This window comes from Schistocerca gregaria, chromosome 1 (assembly GCF_023897955.1).
Source record: "Schistocerca gregaria isolate iqSchGreg1 chromosome 1, iqSchGreg1.2, whole genome shotgun sequence".
NCBI lineage: Eukaryota > Metazoa > Arthropoda > Insecta > Orthoptera > Acrididae > Schistocerca > Schistocerca gregaria.
Genome location: NC_064920.1, coordinates 418594967 through 418619140, shown reverse-complemented (window position 1 = coordinate 418619140; position 24174 = coordinate 418594967).

Sequence of the window (24174 nt, the reverse complement as noted above, 5' to 3'; positions counted from 1 at the left end):
ATAATTAAAAGTAAACTGCTTGACTTTTCCAAATTTTTTATTACGTTACGCCGAGGTTACTTAAAGCTATTTTTTTTACGTAATAAAGTTGCAGTAACAGACAATCATTTATTTAACCAGCAACTGCATTTAACTTTGCTTTCAAAATTTAGTATTTCAGATGAAGTAACTGCAAACTTTGTGCTTTCTGATTCGCTTATTTTCTGGTGAACTGTTGTGTTGTGGAAAAGCGTGACAACCTTAACTTTCTTTACCATTACCTTTTTAGGCTTTTGGATACTCATTGCCCTACAGGGCTGGCGACCGTTTAGCTATCCGCTTTGTGTCAGTCACTATTTTGTTTGTAGTAAGTATTATGTGGTACCCTTTTCCCCCGTGTGGTTCGTGAGCGATTTCACTAAATTCCACCAATTCCAAACTTATTATTGGTGTTTTGATTAAGTTTAGAATGGTTTCTTGCTTCAGAATGGCCTGTTGTACACTTTCCTGCTACTGACCGGTACTGTTTTCCTTCGGTAACGTCAGGCTCATTCATTGTAACATTTCATCATACGTATGCAATTACGGTCATTTATATCGCAATCCAACAGGCCAATTAGGAAATAGGTGGAGGGGGGGGGGGGGTTACGAGTGGATTGCACATATTGTTACTGTTGTTGCTATGAATGCAGGTTTCAAAGGCGGTAGTATGGACCAAAACAAGAATAAATGTCCAGTAATACATGCTCTGAAATGCATACGTTAAGAGCTATGAGCATTTGTTCAATAGTGGAGATGCGTTTCACAGTAGGGAAGATGAACAAGTGCTCATAGTCCTTAAGGTTTGCATCGTAGAGTCAGCGTTTACTGGAAATTTTTTCCTCAATTCGGTCCACACTAACATCTCTGAAAGTTGTCCACCCTAAGGTCTTTGCAACAACAGTACCAATACCTGCAGTCCACCTGCAGTGCATCCAGTTAAAATCAACAGTCGAGATAGCAATAATATTTGTTTATTTACCGGTTTCACCTTATGTTAAAGCCGTCTTCTGAGTGGCTGGCTCCCATAGCTGGTTGGTGTTGAAGGACCCTCTGTTTTCTCGTGATACCACCGTCGTACCCTATGCCCGTGGAATCACGAGAAAACCAGCTATAGGGGGCTAGACATTCCGAAGATGCCTTTACAATAAGCTGAAACCAGTAAATAAACAAATATTATTCCCAGCTAGACTGTTAATTGTAACCGAAATATAGCGCCAGGTCGCTGCACTCCATAGAAATGGCTTGGCTGTGAACACTATGGGACTTAACTTCTGAGGTCATCAGTCCCCTAGAACTTAGAACTATTTAAACCTAACTAACCTAAGGACATCACACACATCCATGCCCGAGGCAGGATTCGAACGTGCGACCGTAGCGGTCGCGCGGTTCCAGACTGTAGCGCCTAGAACCGCTCGGCCACACCAGCCGGCGCACTCCATAGACAATGATGTATAAATTTAAGAATGATTTTCTCTTGTAGCTTTCGACTCGTTCGTTTCCGAACCAGGGACCCTTGCCTCATACTGATGCATTTATCCTCCTCCATCATTCTTGAAAGATTGTAACATCTTCACGGAATCATTTTCAGGCGCCGGCGCCTATAACTTTGATGCTTTGCAGCATCCTTTGATGACGTCTCCAGACATGGGTTCCTGTGTAAAACGTAATCTACAAGTCGCCTCTATAGCTTCCAGAAGTGTGTAACATGAACTCTGAAACGCCTTATATACAAATTATTGTTACTATTATTATTCTTATTATTATTATCATTATATTAAAATTTCCAACATACTTTTCTGTTGTTACATCCTAAACAACTGTGGTAACTTAACAGTGGTATTGACAGCAAATTATCTTTGAGTGGAGAAGAAATGAAGAAACTGTGACCCCCTTCAGGACCCAACTCTGGATCCGCGCGTGAAAGTAACTAATTTAGTTTCCATATTTTTAGTATAAAATACAGATAAAGCTCGCTATCTTTGTCAGACGCTTGCACCGTGCTGCTGCAGCTTCATACAGTGCGCCACTGTGGTCGCATTCAACGAGAAACATCCGGCGGGCAACCTTTTTGCCTGTCGGATGTGGCTGCCTCCGGAAAGAGACCAACATGCCGTGATTACAGCTTCCATGACCACAGGGTCATTCCGTTCAGCCTCATCGAATCTCATTATACCGAGGTAAAATGAAGGAAATCTGCGAGTGTTTACCAACAGCTGTGGCAAAACAATGTAGTTTATTATCTTTTTTTATCGCTTACATACGTAAGTAATATTGGCCGTGATTTGTCCTCGACGGTCTGTCGGCCACCATTATGGTCCTTTGCTACATAAAAAACGTGGTATTGGCAGATATATCTTTCGAAGTGGCCTTATCCATACGTATCTGAACCACGAAAAAAAAACAGTTCCACCGTGTCATTACGAAAGAACTTGAAGCGACTACACCTCGATTCTTTTCAAACTCAACCGAAGGTCTCGAACAAAAGTAATGCAAAAACGTGTGGTTGCAGACTTGAATGTCCTGTTTTGATGAACTTCGACACAGGACCTTTTTCTTTTGTGTCATTTAACGACCATACAGCAATAGAACTTCAAAAGAAAACAAGGTACATGTTATGCAGCATGTCGTTCTTGCCTTGCGGATCACAAAGGACGAAACAGTAATTTAACTAACCTCACCGAAAATGTTCTTCTGGCTGGAACACATCGCTATATTTACCGCTTGAAATATAATCTGGAAAAAATTATTTCTGAAGATGTGACAACGCTGCAAGTGGGCCAAGCAGTAAGTCTGAAAGATGCAAAAAACTATGGTCTCGACACTTTTGACATCACCTTTTTGACCTTTGCAATATCACCCAAGATTTTTGCCTGTGACATCCCAGATCGGCGTGTTTTACTAGCTTTTCCAGTGTCATTGTAATTGTTTACCTAAAGAGTTTGTGTAATTTCTTCCTTGATGATTTGAGACTGCGAAGTCTGCACTTTCTTGTTGTATTTTAGGATGAAAATTGTCTTATGCTTGCAAAAACCCCTCCTGTTTTAAGGCTGTCTAATTATGCACAGAACTCTTACGTCAAGTCGTGATTGTATCATATCAACTGCTTACCAAGTACCGTGCTAATTTTAATAGTTCTACTGAAAAGTTCCATAGCTTCTATTATAAAGTTTCTCTGTCATCAGATTGCTTCCTCGATGGACATAGTTTCCTAAGTGCACTGCCACCCGAATATCAGTTAGCGGAAAGCCTTACGTTTGGAATATATCTATTGATGATCACCACAAATATTTGCTTTGCTTGTATTATGCAAATCAGCTTCTTAGTTTAGATGTTGATAATGATGACTGAGTATTACATCAAAATTTCTAAGTGATATAGCTGAGCGGTATCACATGAAGAAATGTTGTCTTATGGTATAAAGTACTTGTTTACATACATTATAGAAGTGTTTAGTGGCCGCCCCTGAGATATTAGGAATCCTCGCGCGTTCTGCAAGTACACGACCATGTGGCAAGTAGAAACTAAACACTTTGTGGTGAGCAAACCTCTCTGACCAACAATATTTCATTGGTATGCTCTGCTACGAAACTATCCCAGTCTTGCTACTCCAAAAGTGTCCGCCCCTGGTAGCTGAGTGGTCAGCGCGACGGAATGTCACACCTAACGGCCCGGGTTCGATTGCTGGCTGGGTAGGAGATTTTCGCCGCTCAGGGACTGGATTTTCTGTTGTCCTTATCATCGTCGTTTCATCCCCATCGACACGCAAGTCGCCTAACTGGCGTCAACTCGAAAGATTTGCTCCAGGTGAACGGTCTACACGACGGTAGGCCCTAGTCACACTGCATTTCCATTACTCCAAAAGTTGCAAAGTATTGTCATGCGGACTTTGAAAGTTCAGAAACAATAGAGAGCTATGTATTCATGGAGGGGTTGAGAACTTGCAGCGCTATTCCTCCCAGGTTACAGAAAAACTATTTATTCTTCAGCACATTAGCTGAGACGTCTATGGATCACAGAAAGGTTGTCTTGATCAGAATATATTCTAGTATTGTCCGCTTCCGTAGATGAGTGATCAGTGTGGTTTACTGTCATACGGAAGACCCTAATTCGATTCCCAGTACTGCCAGGAATTGTTTTCTTTCGTGGGGAGAGGAAGGTGGGCTGCTACAGAATGGACTCAGCCTCGTGGAGGCAAGTGATCAGTTACGTTACCGATTGGTAGCAGCTGCACGGTCAAGAAACCCGACGAAGACGGAGACAGCACGTGCCTCTCCATACTGTATCCGATGATGACACCATTGGCTGAGGATAACATGGCGTTTGGTCGGACCTGACTGGTCTGTCTAGGGCCACAACGTGCAAATTTACTTTTCCTTTGCATTCTGGTAACCTTCTACAAAATGCTACATCGTCACTCCTTGTTTGGTACATAATTCAATGACTAAGACCTTATTAAATCGCTCAGTATGAATATCGTAAAACAACATGTTATTCCTCGATATAACTTCTACCTCCCAGTATGACAAACACTCCATACACTGAGCATATTTCTTTCGTAAAACTTTATTTTATAGATTATACTATGTATCTGTCGGTTAATCATCAACCCCCATCACTGTCATCCATTGCATATAGATCTTGTTCTGTCAATGACCCGCTGTATAGAGATCTTGTTCTGTCAATGACAATAAAAACACATTTATTTTCTTGCCAACTGTCATTACAGATGGTATTAAATTGAAGGATTTGTCATTAATGACATGGACATGAAAGTTTGCTTTCAAAGTACCCAAGTCTTGTATAAAAATTATAACGAGATCCACACTATCTCCAGTTGCGAGGATCGTCTGGTAAGTAAGGCACACTTTTTTTCAGAACATAGTTATTGTTAAGAGTCAGAATTTGATGACAATATACATCAACATGTCTTATCCATGTCCTATTTTTCTATGTAGTCTCCATCACTTTCTATGGCCGTACGCCAACATTGAGGAAGAGCGTGTATTCCCTGTTGGTAAAAAGATCTTGTCCTGTAGGTGTAACCACGTTTTCACTGTATGACTGACACTCTCGTCATCTTCCAAGTGTGTTCCCCGAAGAGAATCCTTACGCAGCCCAAAGAGATGGAAGTCCGAGGGTGCCAGATCTGGACTGTAGGGTGGATGAGGCAATGATGCCCAACCCAATTTGGCGATGTGTTCCTGGTTTCTCAGACTTGTTGTGGGCGTGTATTATCATGTTAGAGCAAGATTGGTATCCGATCGAACACGTCGGAAACGGTTCCTGAGGTTATTCAGAGTCTTCATGTATGCCTCTGAATTAATGTTAGACCCTCTTGGCATCACATCCACAAAAATGACGCCATCACAGCTCAAGAAGAATGTCACCATGACTTTTCCGGCAGAGGGAGTTGCCTTGAATTTGTTCTTCTGTGGTGAATGAGGATGATTCCACCCCATGGACTGCCTATTTGTTTCCTGCGCAAACTGGTGCACCCAGCGTTCGTCCCTCTCAACGATCCGTGACAAAAAGGCTTCTCCGTCGCTATCAAAACGCCCCAACAACTGAGATTAAATGGCCTCTATTTGAATCTTGTGACACACTGTGAGCATTCGTGGAACCCTTTGTGAGCACCTCTTTGAATATCCGAGAGTCTCGATCATTGCAGACGCACTTCCAATGCTGATCGACAACGACAACTGTAGAGCCAATTGTCGACTTGTGATGCGTCGGTTGGTAAGAATAACGGCATCCGCCCGATTCAGCAAGTCTGGAGCAGTGACTGTGATAGGATGTCCCATGAGGCTGTAACTCTCTTTACCCATCGCCCAAATGTACTCCTAACAACTGCAACATCGCCATACACTTCACACAAACGTTTATGGATGTTCACCTTCGTTTCTTTTTCTGAACACGAGAATTCAATAACAGCACGCTGCTTGTAATGTGAGTGGTATGTAGACGTCATTTTGACGCTGTACTACGGCTCTGACATCAGCCAGAAGGGTCTAGAACTTCTCCGGCGCACAGAACAAGCATCAAATGTGAAGCACCAACGAGGGCGTTTGTCTCTGTATATTAATGGCTTTTTACTAAAATGTGGGGCATTACTTTCTGAACGACCCTCGTAATTGTATTAGAACACATATACATGATTGTGAAAGAATGTATAGATTTTATAATGTATTTCTACAGGAATAGATTCTGTGGGGGTGGGGTGGGTACTACACTGTCATTCGGCGCAATGGATTAATCTGAGCTGTACCCTTTACCCTGAGGCTCCTGCAAGATGCAAGTTCAACCTCCACACTGCTACAGAAGTCAGACAGACGCTCTTGATATTCTAAAGAGAAATGCCTGAAAAATTTTCAGCAATAAATATCTTCTGGAGTCGTCCGCTGTAAGGAAACGACACAAAAATTCGCAAAATTTCTACGTAACTAGTGGGATACTTGGGTACTGGAGTAGTGCTAAAATTCTGAAAAATCACAATGGCACCTTTAGTTATGAACTGAACAAGTTATTTCCAGGTTCTTTTCAGAATGTGAAGTTACCTCTTAAGGATAAGATTCGCTAATGCAATTTCTATACAAAGTTTAAGATTGTTATTGACTTGGCTGAATGGCTGAGAGCCGCATCTACTCAACTTGAATAATTATCCGTTAGAATAAGAAGTTAAGGAATTCTGCTACCTAGGCAGTAAAATAACCAATGACGGACGGAGCAAGGAGGACACCAAAAGCAGACTCGCTACGGCAAAAAAAGGCATTTCTGGCCAAGAAAAGTCTACTAATATCAAATACCGGCCTTAATTTGAGGAAGAAATTTCTGAGGATGTACGTCTGGAGTACAGCATTGTATGGTAGTGAAACATGGACTGTGGGAAAACCGGAACAGAAGACAATCGAAGCATTAGAGATGTGGTGCTATAGACGAATGTTGAAAATTAGGTGGACTGATAAGGTAAGGAATGAGGAGGTTCTACGCAGAATCGGAGAGGATAGGAATATGTGGAAAACACTGATAAGGATGATAGGACTTCTGCTAAGACATGAGGGAATGACTTCCATGGTACTAGAGGGAGCTGTAGAGGGCAAAAACTGTAGAGGAAGACAGAGATTGGAATACGTCAAGCAAATAATTGAGGACGTAGGTTGCACGTGCTACTCTGAGATGAAGAGGTTAGAACAGGAAAGGAATTCGTGGCGGGCCGCATCAAACCAGTCAGTAGATTGATGACCAAAAAAAAAAATGTTGCTAGGTACGGTTGAGGCTGTCACATGTGAAATGCAGTGAAGTGTACTGTTGTGGAGTAAATATGGGGCTCGCAAGAGCTGTAACGCACAATACCGTAAGCTGCGATGACCGCTGTCTGCCGCTCACTGCTGACAAATAAGATAACTCTCGTAATATCTGGATTGCCCTTCGCCAATCAAACTCTCCCTACGCCTTGATGAAGTCAAGGACTCCTATTCACCCCTAGTCTATTGGCGTGGTACACTGATCAGATAACCAGTCCACCGCGATGCCACTCAAAAATTCGCTCGCAGGCGTTTAACTACAACTCTGTTCGGTCACTCCGCACAATAAGTGTAGCGACCATCATGGTGAACAACGCTTAATCGCAAGGACTCAGTATAGAGTCGCACTCCGATTTGTTCTCGACAGAGGTGCTCTCCCAGTGAAGTACTGAGGAGAGACTTGCTCTTCGCTCTTTGAGTACACGTACGAGCGTGAACGCTCTCGTTATGTGTTCTCGCTCCAAGAGCGACAACGGAACGGCCTCTCTCCACGCCAGACATGAAGGGGTATATCTTTCGGTCTCTTCCATTACTCCTTCAGCTCAAGGCGTCAGAAGTATCGTCTGCTAATCAGCATTGCTCTTCTAAAACGGGAGAATGACCTTTCGTTCAAGGCCACCAATCCAGAAATCTGTAGCATCAGCGTTTAGCGTTTGCTCTCTCTTTGTAAAAATCTCTGAAACTGCATGCTATGTGTAAAGAATGCATAGGCTGGGCTCTCCCACACAGTGTAGCAGAATTTGCTTTTAAGCCGAACACGGGGTCATTCTTCCTTTCCCTCAGACAAACGCTGTCTGCTCTATGGGCAGTCATCGGGCGACATAGGTAGGCTGAGTCTTCCTCTGAAGGGACCGGCCCCCTGGCGTGCAGTTTGCGTCTCCCGAACTAAAGGCCACTGCGACCGTCATGTCTTGAATGTATGTGTGTACGCCAGCCTCGAGTATTTCAATCTCGGAGTGCATTTGCGATTTACTAGTTATCCGCATATCGTTTACATGAATTCATACAACATTGACTTTATCTTATCGATTATGAGTTCGAATGAAGCGTCTAGACGTGCAGAATATGATTGTGAGGGTGGAATATGTAAGCAATAAAGGTCAGGAGACCACGGCATCTTTCAATTCTTATTTGAAACTGGGACGATCTGTAGGCGATTGAGTGTGTTTTGCTACCGGCTCGCGATGCTTTGCTCGCTGACAGGCGGCGAGCGTGCAGCGCCGGAGGGGGAAACCGCGAGGAAACCGTGGACGGGCAAGCGCATGGGGTGCTTCACCAACGAGTGGACTGCAGTGCTTCGTCGAGGCTAAGTTTGCGGCAGGCACTAGGTGGCGCGTTGCCGAAGTATGCTTTAAAACTTTTCGTAGACACTAGTGGAAGCCGAGCAATATTGTGACGTGCTATTGAGACGTCGTGTACGGCCTTTCATGAAAAGACGGCGCTTGGCTGAAGGAAGTTCCTCGTTGCGGCTGGCACTGAGTCGGCACTGGTAATCGAACTCGGTGGTGACATTTTTGTCGCTCGAGAAAGTCGAATTCGATTAGTGCTAAGCGCTTTTAGTTGCTGTCACATTAGGAAAACGTTGTGTGCTGATGGAAAAGTTATTGTATGTCGCTGAATAGAATTAACTTTGCTTCAGCGTGGTATGAGTGAGTATCTGCAAGAGTGTAGAACTGTGTTTATTGTCTGTGCTTTAATGGTTCAGTGTGTTTTGCCCCTTCCCAGCAGCACCGACCCTTATGTGCATATGGTACGTCCATGTGCCAGTTGCTTTACAAAAAATAGGTGTTTTATTTTCATGTTTATGTTTATGTTCCTTTCAAAGCTTTTGTGTGATTTCCATTTTACCTAGTTACCGTATGTAGGTCGGGTTTGTCGAAACTCACTCTTGTTTGGTAATCTTAAATTATCAGTCATTGGCCCATTGGCTTTTACAGTAACTATTCACTAACTGCTTGTTACTGGATGGCTACTGCTAGAGTGTGTTGTCTTCTGCACGTAAAGTAACTGCTCAGTAATTTTGTGGCGCTATTTTATTGGAAATTGGGTTTTAAAATTTTCTTATTTATGAAAATATTTATTAATTATACTTATTGCCATTCTGTTGAAAAATCCCGAGCTCAGAGAAGACTGTGGCCTTGTGAAATGATTACGTTTGTTGTTGTTGTTACATGTATGCTCATTTCTGGTTTTAGAAGCTTCCTGGGCCAACTTGTAAGCAAAGTGTTCATGATACGGCGGGCTTCTTCTGTTGGCATAATGTGGGACCTTGGGAGGGGCGGGGGGTGTTGTGCCAGTTTCTTACAGCTTTTGTAACCAATTTTTTGGTTAGAGCTATTTATGTGATGTAAAAGATTGGAATAAAGTGTTGTGAATTTAAAATTGTAGTCCCTGGTTTAATTTAAAATTGTAGTCCCTGGGTTATGTTCCTATGCACTTCCAAGTTTGAACATAGTATTGTCCTTTCTCTTGTGTTCATGATTGTTCTAGGGCTGTATTTCATTTGTTAAAAATTTAATCCCAAATTAATACACACACTTACAGCACTTCCATGTACTATTTTTTAGTGAAAGAGAGGGAAAATTCAAAACAATCTGTAATTTTCTTGAAAAGTGTTCTGGACATACATATACGATTTTTCAAAACACACCCATCTGGGTTTTTCATGTCAATACGATATTTGTATTTACACATTCTGGTGGACCAACGATTAACGCTCTAACAGAATCTGGGATTAATTCTCCATTTCATTACTTATTCACAGCTTCTTTAGGACCAATACTTGACAGCGAGACTTCATGGTGACTATTCTCAGACTTCTTATACTGACAGAAAGTAAATGTAATGATATAATAATGAATATAACAGGTTTTAAACTAAATTCTTGTTTTGAGGAAGAACACACAATTTAAAGTTCGAACTTTACAAGAGGACATACATATAACTTTATAGATCATCACAATTCCGAAGCAATGCCTGAATTACTGCTTAGAATGTTCAAATGTGTGTGAATTCCTAAGTTACCAAACGGCTGAGGTCATCGGTCCCTAGACTTATACACAGCTTAAACGAACTTACGCTAAGAGCAATCCGCACACACCCATGCCCGAGGGAGGATACTGCTTAGAGCTTATGTATTTTTCCAGGTATACAGCAAACGCCGAAATGATTCACCACAACGACTTCCACAGAAGGCCGATTAACTGAGTGGCGAACATTTTCAACGAGATTAAAAACAATATTTCCACAAGACGTGTTTATATATGACTTGTTCCGTTCACGTAGTGCAGACTGAATCGCATCAGCGGAGAACATACCAACCCCAAATGTCTCTTCATGGAAATGGGTTTACTGTGTACTGTCCAAACTGTTGCTTCTTCACTTTGTAGGAATTTGACACAGTCTATTCTTTGATCATCCAACATATTTCAAGTTTCTCTTTCCCCCTGCAACACTGACGGAAAATGTAACGAACTGCCGTGCAGTTGATGCCATTCTCTAAGTCAACTTTCTTGTTTTATTGTGAGTACTTAATTAGTATAACAGGCTCGTACTTACACACTGAAGTCATTCCAATGAGAACGAACAAGTTTCATATCACCAGCATTCAGCTGTATGCTGTTTTTATACAGGGCTTTTCCGTAAGAGAGTGCAAAAATTTAACAGGATATAGAGGATACTCCACTGATCAATTTGAGGTAGGAATTTGGGGTTCCGCTGTGGCCGCGCGGTTCAGGGCGCTTCAGTCGGGAACCGCGCTGCTGCTACTGTCACATGTTCGAATCCTGCCTCGGGCATGGATGTGTGCCACGTCCTTAGGTCAGTTAGGTTTAAGTAGTTCTAAATCTAGGGGACTGATGATATCAGATGTTAAGTCCCATAGTGCTTAGAGCCATTTGAACCATTTGAACTTGGGGTCCGAGAAGCCAGCTTAAGGAGATAATAGGAATAAATTCACATTACTGTGTACTTTTTTAATTACATTATTTACTGTTAACTGCAGGTATTATCACTGACACAATGAACATAGCATTGCTCTGAATCGTACAAAACTGGTGGCCATTAGCCTCAAAATGAAAAAAAAATGCACGCATGACATCGGTAAACAAGATTCTGACGCATCTTGACAAATATCCCTGGTGCGTTTCAAGTCACATCAGACACCTACAATTCTATCCGCTTGGGTCTCATACACAAATGACTTTAGATATCCCCATAGGAAATAATCAAGGGGATTCAGGGTAGGTGACCACACAGGCCATAGAATAGGACCTCCCCTTCCAATCCAGCGACCAGGAAATACCAGCATTGAGATGGCTGCGGGCATCCACACTGCAGTGAGGCGCTGCACCGGCATGTTGTATCCACATCCTCTCACGAACAGCTAAGGGTACGTTCTCCAACAACTCAGGTAGAACTCTTTGCACGAACCTCAAGTACAGGTGGCCTTTTGGACGACCAGCTGGAAGATATGGTCCAATGAGATTTTTGCCTACAATGTTGGCCCAGATATTCACAGCAAAACGTACTTGATGGCGTGACTCTACCCACACACGGCTGTTCCAGCTATGCAAAATACCATTACGATCAAATGAGGCCTGGTCTGTAATCAGCGCGATTTGGAGGAAGTCTGTCGATCATTCCATTGTTGGAGCAACCACTGTCACTATGCGACCCTTGTTGTAAAGTCAGTCACAAATATTGCATGGACTCGTCGTGGATGAGACAGGTGTAATTATTGTTTGTGGACTGCTCGCCATACGCAGCGCCCATTTTATGTTCAATACGGCGAGTACCTAAAGTGGCTTCCGCTGCAACACATTCCTGCACCTCCTCTTCAAAATCGAGGGTGTGAATGATCCTCGTGTTGTCAGGTTCCTAGTTTCTTCTTTCCAAAGAACCAGTTTGCCACATTCGTCGATCGGGAGAAATAAACACTCGTCGTAACGGATGATGCCTGTTTAGGAAATCGTTCCCTGTACAGCCTTTCAGCGGCGGAGCATTGCAAAGTACTTTCCCATACATAATGTGCATGTAAGTGAGTTCTGTGAAACTGTGCCGTACAGCACAAACACGTACAGGCCGACCTCGTCTGTTGACTGACAGAGACCGCTGACAGTTGAAGAGGGCCGAAGTGTGTAATAGGCAGACATCTATCCAGACCATCACACAGGCATTCCAAACTGCATCAGGATCCATTGCAAGTACCATGACAGTTAGGCGGGAGGTGAGAAAACTTGGATTTCAAGGGCGAGCGGCTGCTCATAAGCCACACATCACGCCGGTAAATGCCAAACGACGGCTCGATTCGTGTAAGAAGCGTAAACAATGGACGATTGAACAGTGGAAAAACGTTGTGTGGAGGGCGAATCATGATACGCAATGTGGCGATCAGATGGCAGGGTGTGGGTATGGCGAATGTCCGGTGAACGTCATCCGCCAGCGTGTGTCATGCCAACAGTAAAATTCGGAAGCGGTGGTGTTATGGTGTGGTCGTGTTTTTCATGCAAGAGGCTTGCACCCCTTGTTGGTTTGCGTGGCACTTTCACAGCACAGGTCTACATTGATGTTTTAAGCAGCTTCTTGCTTCCCACTGTTGAAGAGCAATTCGGGTAAAGCGATTGCATTTTTCAACACGATCGAGAACCTGTCCATAATGCACAATGCACGGCCTGTGGCGGAGTGGTTACACGACAATAACATCCCTGTAATGGACTGGCCTGCGAAAGTGGAAGCCGTCATCAAGGCTAAGGGTGGGCCAACACCATATTGAATTCTAGCATTACCGAAGGAAGACGCCACGAACTTGTATGTCATTTTCAGCCATGTGTCCGAATACTTTTGATCACATAGTGTATTTGAAACTACACTCAAATTTTCTTTGATCAGTTCAGTAACTGTATTATCCGAGGCACACAGTCTGTAAAAAGAATCAATTATTAATTTATTCCGGCTGTAAATTAGAACCTGTACGTATACTAACTCACAGAAACTATTTACTTCACTTTCGCTCCAAGGTAAAATACGTCGGACACCAGCAAAGACTCCGAAGTCAATTGTCTTTAATCTATCCTTTATGAGCACGGTTAGGTTCTTTGTAAAAAAAATCTGATGAACTTATTTCTGGCTTTAGCCAGCTTCCTTTACCTATAACGATTTGAGGTTCATTTCTCATGTGGCCATATGACAAAAAATGTAGGCATGTGGTTCTTTTCAGCTCAGGCAAGTATACTCTGCTCATGACAAAAAGTTTTTTTTTTTAATCATTAGTCTTCTAACTGGTTTGATGCGGCCCATCACCATCTCTACTGTACCAACCTCTTCATCTCAGAGTAGCAAAGAATGGTTCAAATGGCTCTGAGCACTATGCGACTTAATTTCTGAGGTCATCAGTCGCCTATAACATAGAACTAATTAAACCTAACTAACCTAAAGACATCACACACATCCATGCCCGAGGCAAGATTCGAACCTGCGACCGTAGTTGTCGCTCGGTTCCAGGCTGTAGCGCCTAGAACCGCACGGCCACTCCTGCCGGCGCAGAGTAGCACCTGCAGCCTATATCCTCAATTATTTGCTGGATGTATTCCAATCTCCGTCTTCCTCTACACTTTTTACCCTCTACAGCTCCCTCTAGTACGATGGAAGTTATTCACTGCTGTCTTATTAGATGTCCTATCAGCCTGTCCCTTTGTAAAGGATGAGCCAGACAGTAGGGGATTTAACTTTATTATATGAGCTTTCAAACGTTAACTTCATTTTCCCATTACGGCCAAGCCACGGCCGGCATTGTTAGCTGCCTGTAAATTCTTTCGTCCCATGGTCTAGTGACAGGAAGTCAGCACGCGAGGAAGGGCACCTTCATCACGTGGCTCCCTCATGTGCTTACGAGAGACGCCGCCCCAGGCGTCACTTAGCAGGCAACGCTCTGGACAGTTCCATTCCCGCCCCCGTGGGTTTCTCGGTCCCGACCAATCAGGGCGGAGGAAGCCGCGTGGTGCGGCGAATGTACCCGGCCCCCTTCTCGGGCCTGCTCTCTTGTATTCTTGCTTACCCGCGACGCGGACTCGTGCCCTGTAGCAGTGTAGACCTTCCTGCTTCTCCCGGTGCTGCGGCACTGTCGACTCAGTTTTGGCAGACAACAACTTTCGTTAACTTCGCGAATTATGTTTCGCCAAACAATACACTCTGGCTTACCCTCACCTCCCTAGGCCTATATGACCCCTTTTAACATGCTTTCGCCAATAAATGGCCTTTATCCAAATATTATCCTGATGATTTAATGTCGCCCACTGCCTGCCCATACCCCCATCCTGTACATCTTCTTATCATTGTTTTCTTTATATTTCTTTCCCCTCTGATTCTACGCACAACCTTCTCATACCTTACCTTATCGTCCACCTAATGTTCAACAATCGTCTGTAGCACCGTATCTCAGATATTTCGAATCTCATCTGCTCCTGTTTTCTCACGTCCACGTTTCACCGCATGCAATTCTTTGCTCCAAACATAAATTCTCATAAATTTCTTAAGTTACGGCCTATGTTTGATACTAGTAGACTCCACCTGGCCATGAATGGCCTTTATGCCAGTGTTAGCCTGCTTTTGATGTCCTCCTTGCTCTATCTGTAATGGGTTATTTTACTGTCTAGGTAGCAGAGTTTCTTATCTTTATCTGCTTCGTAACCATCAATCTTAATGTTAAGTTTACTCATGTTCTCATTTCTGTTAATTCTCTTTAGTTCCGTATTTCTTCGATTTACTGTCATTCCATATTCTGTACCCAGTAGACTACTCATCGCATTCAGCAGCTCTTGCAATTCTTCTTCACTTTCAGTCAGGATAGCAATGTCATCAGTGAATCGAACCACTTATATCCTTTTATAACTCCACTCTTGAAACTTTCTTTTATTTCCATCATTGCTTCTTCGATGTATAAATTGAACAGCAAAGACGAGAGACTAGAACCCTGTCTTACAACTTCTTTAACCTGACACAGTGGTAGATGATTTAAAAAATTTGTCCTGGACCCCAGCCACAGTCGGGTAAGTGCGAGCAGGTGCTCTTCTTCTACCCCTACCCGATGTCCAGTTGGCAATGAAAGAGGCAGTTTGTTTGCTTTTGCGGGTAGACGCCTACTCCAAAACTCGTGTACTGCTCCAGCTCTCAAAAAGTTGCCTGCTGCAGTGCAATTGTCTGCAAATACGCAATAAAAGTAGACATAAAATGCTGATTTCACCTATTTGTCTGACCTATTTCTGACAACTTGAAAATTTTAAGCAGTGCATGTGGCCCTTCCAACGTAGAAATACACAATTAGCCATTAAAATTGCTACACTACGAAGATGACGTGCTACAGACGGGAAATTTAACCGACAGGAAGAAGATTGCTGTGATATGCAAATGATTAGCTTTTCAGAGCATTCACACAATTTTGGCGCCGGTGGCGACATCGAGAACGTGGTGACATGAGAAAAGTTTCCAACTAATTTCTCATACACAAACAGCAATTAACCGAGGTTGCCTGGACAAGCATTGTTGCCATTCCTCGTGTAAGGAGGAGAAAAGCGTACCATCACGTTTCCGACTTTGATAAAGGTAGGATTGTAGCCTATCGCAATTGCGGTTTATCGTATCGCGACATGGATGCTCCCGTGGATTGAGATCCAATCGCTGTTAGGAGAATATGGACTCGGTGGGTTCAGGAGGGTAATATGGAACTCAGTGCTGGATCCCAACGGCCTCGTATCACTAGCAACCGAGATGGCAGGCATCTTATCCACTTGGCTGTAACGGATCGTGCAGCCACGTCTCGATCCGTGAGTCAACAGACGGGGACGTTTGCAAGGCAACAACCATCTGCACGAACAGTTCGACGACGTTTCCTACAGCATGGACTATCAGCTCGGAGACCATGGCTGCGGTTACCCTTGACGCTGCATCACAGACATGAGCGCCTGTGATGGTGTACTCAACGACGAACCTGGGTGCACGAATGGCAAAACGTCATTCTTTCTGATGAATCCAGGTTCTGTTTACAGCATCATGATGGTCGCATCCGTGTTTGACAACATCGCGGTGAACGCACATTGGAAGCGTGTATTCGTCATCGCCATACTGGCGTATCACCCGGCATGATGGTATGGGGTGCCATTGGTTACACGTCTCGGTCTGCTCTTGTTTGCATTGACGGCACTTTGAACAGTAGACCTTACATTTCAGATGTGTTACGACCCGTGGCTCTACCCTTCATTCCATCCCTGCGACACCCCACATTTCAGCAGGATAATGCAAGACCGCACATTGCAAGTCCTGTACGGGTCTTTCTAAATACAGAAAATGTTTGGCTGCTGCCCTGGCCAGCACATTCTCCAGATCTCTAACTAATTGAAAACGTCTGGTCAATGGTGGCCAAGCAACTGGCTCGTCACAATACGCCAGTCACTACTCTTGATGAACTGTGGAATCGCGTTGAAGCTGCATTGGCATCTGTACCTGTACACGCCATCCAAGCCCTGTTTGACTCAATGCCCATGCGTATCAAGGCCGTTATTACGGCTAGAGGTGGTTGTTCTGGGTACTGATTTCTCAGGATGTATGTACCCAAATTGGTTGAAAATGTAATCACATGTCAGTTCTAGTATAATATATTTGTCCAATGAATTGCCGTTTTTCATCTGCATTTCTTCTTTGTGTATCAATTTTAATGGCCAGTAGTGTAGGCACAGAATATTAATTAAAATACCCACCATGATCGATAGCTTGAATTTTTTTCACATGTAGAAACTCGTGTAATTTTATAAATTTAGGACCTGAGATCTTTTTTGCCATATTGAGTTCCTTAAGTACTGCAAACAGACGATATGCACCAGAAATATGAGAATCTTGCCTGAATGAGGGACAGAGGAGGTTGTGCAGAGGAGAATGAAGGATTTGGGTGAGAGATGAGTGGTGAGGGAGATGGGTGGATGGGGCGGGAATGGAGCTTGAAGAGTCACTTCGAAGAGATGAATTTGCGTGATGACTTCGAGTGTAAAGGATGGGAGCAAATCCTTTGACTGCACCAGAACTGCGTGGGAGGGATGACGAAATCCTTTGTCTGTACCGGAAGCCCTCTTCATCTGCTACTTCGTTCCTATTGAAAGAGAAACTGCAGCACGAACTTCCACTGAGGAACATATTCAAACATTTCGGCCTTCCCTTTGTCATTGTTTCAGTGCCGTTGTGATCAATTTGTTTGATTCGTTTCCTGGACTGACGCAAGGCCAAAATTTATTAGCTTATATCATCACAGCTACACGGGAACTTTCACCATTATAAATTTTGGAGTCCTTCCTCACCCAAGTCGATGATGAAGCTTTGTTTTCATTGCAGCTTTTTCACACGGCTATCGAACCTCTATGGATCTCTTCCGATCTCATAACTTTGATTGACAAATGTTGACATCGTAGATGACTAGAGATTTTTCATAAATTTTTGAATGAGTAAAACAAGTTAGGATTCGTATTCTAGTGTTTATGGGGATGTTCGCTGTGATTCTCTTCCAACCCAGTTACTGGTCGGCTGTTGGTTCTGGCGACGCGAAGCTGGTGTGCGGTGCCGCCTAATAATATCGATGGCCAAGACTTCCGTGCACACGTCTTCCGGCAACGGGAAGTGACGCTGCCTGCTAGACGACTATCGTTCGCTTGTTTTTGTTGCGGACTTCAGTCCGGAGACTGGTATAATGCAACTTCAAGGCTAGTCCATCCTGTGCAACCTCTTCGTCTCTACTTAAGGAGTTTTTTTTAATATATGTTGATTCCCATGTCCTTATAAACAATGTAAAATTGCATTTTATTGATCGGTGATTTCTCGCTATTGCCTTTTCTATATGTGCTTTCCATTATTATGTTACCTTATTTTCAGTGGAAAAGTGAGGACTTGCAATAACTGATAGCTATCGTATATGATATCGTCCTTTTATTTCAAGTTATCGGGCGCTGCATTTTATGAGTACTTATGGTCAATTTTTTGTGTGTTATTTGTAGAAAAAAACTGTGTATATCAGTTCTATGAATAAGTAAGTGTCTTGTAGCTTTGTCGCTAGATTTGTCATTCATTAACTTGCCCATCTGAATGCACTTTTTTTTTGTGACTCTGAGTTGCGAGGTCTCTTATGCTGCAATAGTTTTATAATGCTCTTGCGTTTATCCTTATTTCGCTTTAATGCCAACGGCCTTGTCGCAGTGGTACCAACGGTTCCTGTCAGATCACCGAAGTTAAGCGCTGTCGGGCTGGGCTAGAACTTGGATGAGTGACTATCCAGTCTGCCGAATGCTGTTGGCAAGCGGTGTGCACTCAGCCCTTGTGAGGCAAACTGGAGAGCTACTTGATTGAGAAGTAGCGGCTCCGGTCTCGTAAACTGACAGATGGGGGGGATAGCGGTGTGCTGACTACATGCCCCTCCATATCCGCATCCAGAGACAACTGTGGAGTGAGGGTGACACGGCGGCCAGTCGGTACCTTTGGGCCTTGATGGCCTGTGCGGTAGGAGTTTAGTTTTTTAGTTTTATTTTGCTTTCATAGTATTTAGTTTTGCTTTTTTTTAAGATGTGGACTTGGCTGTGGATTACAGCAGGTATCGATAACTATAAAAATGAAACAAATAATTTTCGTCAGGTACAATTAAAGAAGAAGAAAGGATCGTTCTCATTCACGGCCTTCTCAAAACTTTGTCGCACGTTCTGTTATTACATTCAAAAACTGAGGTCGTGTTGTATCCAGAAGATTTAAGACCTTACCATCACGAAACAGTTCTCTGACTAATCGAGTAAGGTAATTTTCAGGAAATACAGAACACTCTGCCTCGAATCCTTGATCCTATTCCTCATTTTAATCGCTTTTATCTCCAAATCCTCGTTAAAAACTAGCGCCTGTGTTAATCACTTGTATCTCCCAGTCCTTATATGTACAGTAGTCTGAAATCTATTATTATGATCAAGTTACGAAATGCTCAGTACCTCAGTCATGACTTCCCCTTGGGCGTTTAGTGGTTTGTCTCTGATGCAACTTTTACCATTGGCAGACATTGATAAACAACTCTCACTGTCCTCCAGAGTGTTTTAAATTTACTCTCTTAAAATGATTATTCAGATGGCCCTGCTCTCGCTTTTATCGTCTTGCTCTTTTCACCTGTATTTTTCGGGTAATGTCTTGCAGTTCTGTTTATTATGGAGTAAAATTAGCTTTAGCCCTTAGATAGAATGTCACCACTTTATCAGCTAATAAAATACTCAAATCACAATGGAAGACATATCCTAGACTCATCACTGTAAACTATATATGCCTATGGAAGACAATTTTCTGTGTTTGCTGTCAGTATAAAATAGCTGTCAGTATAAAATAGCAGTCAGTGAACGTCCATCTGAAATGACTGAATCGCCCAGTTGCGGAGTTTTATTATGGAAATTCCCACAAGTAGAGGAGCACTTAGCAGCTACCGGCGTTTTCAAAGTAATGAGCGGGGAAGCCCAGCGACCGCTCTGTACTCTGTAAGAACATGTTACTCCATTCTGCCACGTGACTTGCTGCTGAGTGAAACTGACTTCAGCCGAAATACATTTTCGAAATGCAAGAAACGAATTTTTTTTTGTTGAATTTCCTCCAGACGCTTCGAAAGTACCATCTCATTGTCTCAGTCTTTCAGCCATTCGTCTGCCTTCTCTAACAAGGAAATGCTGGTTGCCCTTGGACTCAATATCATGACACTGACACTCAAAACCGTCCTTCGGCCACGGGAACGCACAACATAATTTTGGGTCAATTACTTTACTATGGTTTCGAAAATATGTCACTTGAATATCTACCTGGCACATACTTCTTGGAATTAGGCGAGACCATCAAGAATGAAGGTTTGCTCTAAGGCTACCTCTTTTTGTGCCGGCACTATCTATTGGAGCTACAATGTTTACGCGTCACAAAGAAGATACAGACTGCTTTAGAAGTAGTGCGATTTAGTTTTTTTAAATGTAGAGACTCAAAAGAAAAAAAAACTTGAATTCATATTATAGCAGTTAAAAAGACACCAAAGAAATACGATTACATTAGTGATAGTAAGGATGAGGAAGGAAAGAAGCGCCGGCCGCTGTGACCGAGCTGTTCTAGGCACTTCACTCCGGAACCGCGCTACTGCTACGGTCGCAGGTTCGAATCCTGCCTTGGGCCTGGATGTGTGTGATGTCCTTAGGTTAGTTACGTTTCAGTAGTTCTAAGTCCAGGGGACTGATGACCTCAGATTTAAGTCTCGTAGTTTGTGGCACAACTTGACTAGAAGAAGGGATCGGTTGGTAGGACATGTTTTGAGGCATCAAGGGATCACAAATTTAGCATTGGAGGGCAGCGTGGAGGGTAAAAATCGTAGAGGGAGACCGAGAGATGGGTACACTAAGCAGATTCAGAAGGATGTAGGTTGCAGTAGGTACTGGGAGATGAAGCAGCTTGCACAGGATAGAGTAGCATGGAGAGCTGCATCAAACCAGTCTCAGGACTGAAGACAACAACAACAACAACAACAACAACAGTGCTTAGAGCCAGTCGAGTCATTTGAAGGAAGGGAGATTAACTTTGAATGTCCCGTCAATGACGAGGTCATTAGAGACGGAACACAAACTCGTACAGAATAAAATGACGAGAGAAATTAGTCGTATGTTTCTTTTTCAAAAGTACCATCCGAGAATTCGCTGAAAAACATTTAGGTATACTATAACGTCTATAGTTTGGTGGAAATTTGTGTCCTGTTCGTCTCTAAGGAGTGCAGTCTTGTATTACGAGTATTAGTTATCACAGATTTGGGCTACAAGGTCGTTAGTCATTCCATTTTGTTAAACTTTTGGATGTACGTACTGAAAGGAAGGCTTGCCGCAGTAAAATACGAAGAACTGATGCATTCATGAAACAATTGAATAAAAGGAAGAATAAACTCAAACTTAATACTGAGAATTTTTTTTAGATAAGTAACGCAAGAAATTGTAAACAACGTTATCGCTACTGCCTGTGTCTCGTTATGTACCCACAAAGACTGCTGTAATAGGTTTAAAATCTTTTCATTTAAAATTTTTATCATCCATACAGCAATTATTCTTCGTAGTATCCTTCTAGAAGTACTCCATGAATATAAATAAATTTCATTGTTCTGTCAGTTTTCTTCGCTCTTTAAATTTTGACGAATTTCAATAAACTGTGACATTTTGTGCTTGAGTCTTCAGCGAATGGTCTCTGTTTGTTGCAACTGAGATTGTGCAGGGTAGGGACACTGGCCTAATGTTCCATAGGGGGATGGTCTGCCCATCCATACCTACGTTTCTTGTAGTCGCACAACATCACTTAAAGTTAATATAGGGATCATTCCTCTGAAAGAGAAAAGGCCGACATCCTTTCCCGGCTTCCCCGAATTTGAACTGTGCTCCAACTCCGACATCATGAACGGGACTTTAAATCGTTATCTTCCTTCTCTCGTTGCATTCAGGTGCCTGTAAACTTCATAGACATCCGATTTATGTAGCCTTGGTGTATATATTCATTTCCACTGTCGTGTAGTAAACCAGTGTCACCTGAATACGGAGGGTCGGAAAGTAATGCATAATAGGCATTTTTTTCCTCCTGGTGTTGCTACTGGAATTTTGAAATTTAGACGGTATAGATTGAAGTGTATGCTACAGACGATATTTTGTTTTCATGTGCAGCTCTCACGAGAGACGCCTGCACTACGAAACGCGCGTGGCGCGAATGTTACTGTCGTCAACTTGTGGAGTGCAGCGAAGTGTAGTTCGACATTTGTGAGTCAAAGAGCGTAAACAGAGTGAAATACTGGGTCATGCGCGACGTGTCTGGCAAAGACTGTATGGACCGTAGCAATATCTCCAGGTGATGTGTGTTCTTCCAAGAGGGCTGTGTGAACCTTAGCGATTCGCCACGCTCCGGGCGACCAGTAACAGTTGGCACCCCGCAGATTGTCGGAGAAAATGAGACAGCAATTTTGAACAATTGGCTTGTGCAACTGCGAACATTATCGCAGCAGTTCAACATTTCCTGTTGTTACCTATTAAACTTTTTGGTATAAAAGTTATTATGCGTCATTTCCCGATCTTCCCTCGTAATTCCAGCTGCTTGCTGCAGCACTAACGCCAGTGCATTTCAATAATATTCCTGCCTGTTTGTCCTACCGTGATTGGAGGCTAAAGACGAAAAGCCTAACGTCCAAAACATATCCTACATCATCTGCATCAGGTGTTCAGTCAGCCTTCCAAGACAATGGAAATATGAGAGAAAGAAAACAATCAAATTTTGCAATTATGCTTACCGTAACATTGTTTAGTCTCACTATTCACTATCTGTGCGCCACTTGTGTTGCCCTGATACCTAACGCCTTTGACATTTTTTTAGAAACATTGGATACAGTCTATAAAAAAGATGTCAGTTTATGTTTTGTCACTTCTCATCTAGAGTAGATCTTACATGCCCTATCAAAGTCACAGCGCGTTCGATTCATAATGAGAATCAGTTTAACACACGTGGGTCTGCAATGGAACAGCTGCTGGTTTCCTTATGAAGAAGTTACCATTTTGTTTTTCTCTTTGACTCATTAACAGTTCACGAAGAAATGAGTTTCTAAGAGACATTTCAGTGGCTAAATATTGTACCACCTTAAGAAACTAGTGTTCGCTGTAGAAGTTTGCATGCGTCAACTTCTTAAATGAACGTTAGACATTTATTTACATGTCAGTCAAGAAGCTGCAGCTAGAATGAGCTTTGAAGCAATTTTTACTATAGCATCAATAATCTGCTGACAATCTTTACTGCGAACCTTCACATACATTCTCGTTTCTGTCGTACTTGACTAGTTATTCGCTGGTCAGTTTCTTCCGGGGTGTAAACGTAATTGACGTAATCTGTACATCTTTCTCACTGTAGGTTCTTCGCACTTGTAACTAATTACTGCAGAATTTTTCTAGAACAATATCTGATTGTATGGTGGATATATCTTAACAATCTACTAACCAAATATTCATCATTTTGTAAATTTGATAAGCTACACAGAAGATCCTTCTGCTGCTAACACTATTCTTTCATCAATGTGACTTAAAGCAAATACGCCTAGATTACGTCCCAATGTTACTGGTTACGTCTAAGATACTTAATTACCTCGTTTGCGACGGGCTTCAGTCTTTTAAGCATATCTAGCAATGGACGTTGTTCATATATCGTTGTTTCACAAAGTCACGGTCACTATAAAGGCTAGTTCAGTGTGGTAGTACTTAGCGCGATTCTTTTAATTATATGGGAAGCACGACTTCCATCGATTCTGACTAAGTAATGCACTGATTTGGTTTAGTATAGCAACATATCTCACCTCGTTTTCCAACGTTGAAGTTATCGTAACGGCTGAACTCGCTGCACAAAATGAATTTGGTCCACTCCTCGGTGTGTTGAAGACTGTAGGCAGGCGAAGTTTTGTCCTGACTACTCTTCACATCGTCCATATAACGAAGTTGTTACTATGGCTCTTGTTTCCCCACAATTTCCAGTCTATTCATAAGATCCAATAGTCGCTGCCCATCCACGTTTTCCAGGTTAGTTTAAGTAGTGTGTTAGAGTAGGGACCGATGACCTCAGCAGTTTGGTCCCATAGGAACTTACCACATTAATAAGATATTCAGTTTCAATAATCCTGAATCCTCAATTTGATTACATAATGAGCGTAGTAAGAGCACGAAAAACATTTGTCACTAATTACAACCTTGTAGCAACTGGATGTTTCGACAACCAGAATGGAAAGAAAGATTTATGAACCTATATTTTAGTACTGTCAATC